Below are 5,165 nucleotides of genomic sequence, written 5' to 3' on the forward strand. Positions count from 1 at the left end.
GAAAAGACATAAATTTTCATCCAATGACACTAACATACCTATTGGGTGCATAAGATTGGTTAAAATCCCTAATTGGACTAGAATAAACCTAAGGAGGACGAAAATGACCTAAATGTTCATCCAATGACACAAAGACACCTATTGGATGCACAAGATTGGTTAAAAATTCTAATTGGACAAAAATAAGCCTAGGGAAGATGAAAATGACCTAAATGTTAATCCCATGACACAAATGAACTAATCCGATGCACAAGATTGGTTAAAAATCCTAATTGGACAAGAATAAGCCTAGTGTGGACGAAAATGACATAAATGTTCGTCCAATGACACAAAGACACCTATTGAATGCAAAAGATTGGTTAAAAACTCTAATTGGACTAGAATAAACTTAGGGAGGACGAAAATGACCTAATGTTCATCCAATGACACAATGGAACTTATTCGATGCACAAGATTGGTTAAAAACCCTAATTGGACAATAATAAGCCTAGGGAGGACCAAAATGACCTTAATGTTCATCCAATGATACAAACACACCTATTGGATGCATAAGATTGGTTAAAAACCTTAGTTGGACAATAATAAGCCTTGGGAGGACCAAAATGACCTTAATGTTCATCCAATGACACAAAGGAACTTATTGGATGCACATGATTGGTTAAAATCCTTAGTTGGTCAAGAATAAGTCTAGGAAGGACGAAAATGACCTAAATGTTCATCCAATGACACATAGACACCTATTGGATGCACAAGATTGGTTAAAACCCCTAATTGGATAAGAATAAATTTAGGATACCAAAAAGACTCCAAAATATTATAAACTTTGGCTAAAAAGACTCCGAGTTCAATACCAAAAATACACTAAAATACATAAAGTGTATTTTAAAATTATGGGTCTTACATTACTATCCCCCTTAAATTAGTTTCGTCCTCGAAACCTAAAGTACGTGTAACAATTCACACTTGGTTTGTACTCGAATTCAACATAATAGTCACAACTTGTTTCACTCGGCCTTCTCGAAGAAAGTGTTGTCTTCCCGTTCTCATAGGGTGCTTAATAACTCTACACACGCCTTCCGAAATTCTGGTTCCCTGGGCGACTCGGTCCACCGTTGTTATTCTGGGGGCGATTATAAGGTTTAGCCACTTGTTTTCCCCTATTCTGATAAGTCGCCCGACTAGGGCCTCCCGAATTAAAATTCCCAACTCGGCTAGCCCTCTTGTTCTTCATATCTTCCACTTCTCTACATTTCTCTACCAGCGCTTGGAAACGTTGAATTCCCAAAGGTAAGACGGAATCTTGAATCTCATACTTCAATCCGTCTTGGAAACGATGACACATGAACGGTTCATCAATTTCTTCACGGAAGAACCTGAAATGCCTCGATAGTGATTCAAATTTAGCAGCATACTCGCCCACAGTCAGGCTCCCCTGGTGAAGTTTCAGAAAGTCGTCACCCAACTTAGTCCTGGTACTCATCGGAAAGTATTTGTCTAAAAACTTTCTTTTGAACGATTCCCAGTTCACCTCCTCGTGGGCTGCTCCCATCAACAACCTTGCACTCCTCCACCAGTATTCAGCATCCCCTAGCAACATATACGTGGCATAGCTGACCTTCACTCCAGCCTGGCAGTTAATCATATCAAAGATTTTCTCCACTTCTTGGATCCATTGATCCGCCTTCTCTGAACCCTCATCCCCCTTGAACTTAGGAGGATTGTAACGACGGAAGTCTTCCAACCCTCTTGATTCTGCAGCACGGATCTCTCTTCCCCTCTTTTCAAGATCCCGTTGAGTCTTGGCAGCGGTCTGTGCAGCGACAGAAGCAGCCATGTTGTTCATAGCCTCCGCCATTTGGTCATTCCTAGCGTTGGCTCTCGGAGCGTCATTCCTTCTGGGCGGCATGGTTTCCTATAAGAACCATCATCAAGTAGAGTTTTAACACTACTTCAAATAATTCTAAACTAACGTCCGACTAACAACACACAATTAAATTGGACTTGACAACTCAAGTCACCTAAACCGACACATGATCAGATAACAACTCCTAACTTATAGGTCGACCTACAATCTATAACCAAGGTTCCACAGCTCCCAAAGAAAACTAAACCTATGCTCTGATACCACAATGTAACACCCCGTTTTTCAAAGCGAGGGTATATTTTTTTTTTTCTAAAAGTAATTAAAACGAACAAAGAATAAATCAGGAAATGCTTTTGGATAAATAATTGAGTCATTATAATTTACAAGCAGCGGAAAAGTTTCTCCAATTACAAATCCAAAACATTTCTACATAAACATCAAATGGTACATGGAACCCATTCAAAGATGATATAAAACTGATAATATTTGTATAAGTACAGTTTTCCAAAACTAAAATACTCCAAACCAAAAAGAAGGACCCCTAGTCCCTATACATCATCCTAATCTGATCATCCTACCAAAAACTATACACCCTGAGTAATCTCCACGCGCCCCGTGAGATCCTCCTAACACAACCGCAGTCAAGCATTCCCATCTCCATCCCTGTCCGTAGGGTACGAACCAGTAGGGCCGTCCTGACTCTCATCTGAGGGCAAAGCCCAGATTTCCACAATAGTGTAAAGGGTCACCAACCAGAAAATAACAGTTAACACATAGCAATTAAGTTTTTGAATGCTCAAAACAACTTTTTAACTAAGCATGCACCTTAACAGGATTTTCAATGTGCGAAAAGTTCATACATTACATTGCCAATGAAAATGAAGGTAAAATGCAGTTCTCGATCTCCTAATTAACACATGATAAAACAAAACATGGATAGATTCATGAGCAATTAATCATACAACTAAAAATGAGGATTTTCACTGAGCCAATCGATTGGGCAATCGATTGGGGTGAAGATTTTTAATGAAAACAGAATCCTGGGCTGAATTCAATCGATTGGTAAATCGATTGATTGGTTCCTGAGCCCCTGGTTTCGAGCCAATCGATTTCCTAATCGATTTGGTGAGGGATTCTTAATGAAAACAGAATCCTGGGCTGAATTCAATCGATTGGTAAATCGATTGATTGGTTCCTGAGCCCCTGACTTAAGGCCTAATCGATTGGGCAATCGATTTCGAAAGGGATTTTAAAAAGGCTGATTTACAAAATCGATTGGCTAATCGATTTTGTGAATTGGCCAAGTCCCTGTTTACCCATCCAATCGATTGGGAAATCGATTTCCCTGATCAGTTTTCCAAAAATTCATGAATTAACCTAAGTCATTCCTAATCAAGTTCACCACTTAACACTTAGCAATTTCTACGCGATTACTACGACACACAAAGGTTCGATAACCATCATACTCACACACAATACACAACACATAGCACTTAACACCTTCATCTCAGTTATCACGATAAATCAAAATTCGAATCACTCAATCATAAACTCAAATCAAACATGACTCGCGTGCCAGGCACCCTAATGCAATGCGTATATGCCAAAATGCATGGACTCGGAATTCCAAACCAAAACCCTCCTCGAAGGGCCGTAAATCATAATTGTACCGCCTATCGCAGGCCAAAGTACCAATTACCGAGGTGCCACCTATCACGGGTCAGCACGATTTACTAAAATGCGTAAATCATAAACGTACCACCTATCACGGGTCAGTACAGTTTACCGAGGTGTCACCTATCACGGGTCAACACGATTTACTAAAAGAAAAAGCGGGAATCGTAAATGTACCACCTATCACGGGTCAGTACAGTTACCATGGTGTCACCTATCACGGGTCAACACGATTTACTAAAATATAAATCGCAAACGTACAACCTATCACGGGTCCGTACAGTTTACCAAGGTGCCACCTATCACGGGTCAGCACAATTCACCAAAAATGTAAATCGTAAATGTACCACCTATCACGGGTCAGTACAGTTACCATGGTGTCACCTATCACGGGTCAACACGATTTACTAAAATGTAAATCGCAAACGTACAACCTATCACGGGTCCGTACAGTTTACCAAGGTGTCACCTATCACGGGTCGACACAATTTACCAAATGAAATGCATGAGCATACACAGACTCCATTCACAACAATCGTTAAGCAAATGCAGATATTAAAAGATTCCCCATTTTTAATACCCATTTAACTTAAACGACTTTCAAACAACATTAATTAAATAAGTCATTAAGAGATTCCCCGTTCTTAATACCGATTTAACTTAATGATTTTCAAAACAAAACGTTAAGCAAACAGTCATATTAAGAGATTCCCCATTCTTAATATACTTTTGACTTAAACGGTTTTCTCGCAAAACATTCAGTAAACGAGTCATTAAGAGATTCCCCATTCTTAATACTCATTTACCGAAACGATTTTCAAAAACGATAGTTAAGTAACCGAGACATTAAGAGATTCCCCATTCTCAACGCCCAGTTAACTTAAACATTTTCCTCAAATACACATTAAGTAAACCGAGGTATTAAAAGATTCCCCATTTTTAATACTCGTTTAACTCTAATGGTTTTCAAATTCCACAGAAACAAATTCAAACATACTTTCACATTCAAACCATAATTCACAACAACCACACCAATTAACAAACATCAAGTTTCATTTACCCATAATCATACACAATGACATTCAAATTCATTTACCACGAAACATTCATCACTATAAACAAAACCTAACTCTTAGGGTTTTACCCGTAACGCACTAGTTTGGTTTTTCCCCAAATCGACACATTTAACCCTAACAATTTCCTTCCCACACAACTACAGATAAGTCCCTAATGCAAGCTAGAAGTTTGGAAGGAGCCCTTACCTCAAAGTTAGCTTTATCGAGTGTTTCCGGTTCCGCGAGAAATTCCGGTAAAATCTCCGCTCGCAACGCCGCTTCCAAATTAGTTCACTAGCACCGTAGCGTGGTGGTGAGCAACTTTCCCTTCTATCTCTTCGAGAAATGAGGTTTGGATCTAGAAGAAACGGAGGGGTTTGTGTTTGGATCTCAAAACCGTTTTTCTTCGTTTTCGAATCAAAGAGGAAGAGTGGAGTTGCGAAAACCTTGATCTAACTCTCACCCAACCTTGGGTCACTAGCTTTGAAGAAAAGGAAGCAACGAAAACGAAAAATGGAGAAGGATGGATTTTGGTTTCACGGTGGTCTGAGGAAGGAGATGGAAAATTGGAA

This window comes from Cicer arietinum, unplaced genomic scaffold (assembly GCF_000331145.2).
Source record: "Cicer arietinum cultivar CDC Frontier isolate Library 1 unplaced genomic scaffold, Cicar.CDCFrontier_v2.0 Ca_scaffold_5784_v2.0, whole genome shotgun sequence".
Lineage (NCBI taxonomy): Eukaryota > Viridiplantae > Streptophyta > Magnoliopsida > Fabales > Fabaceae > Cicer > Cicer arietinum.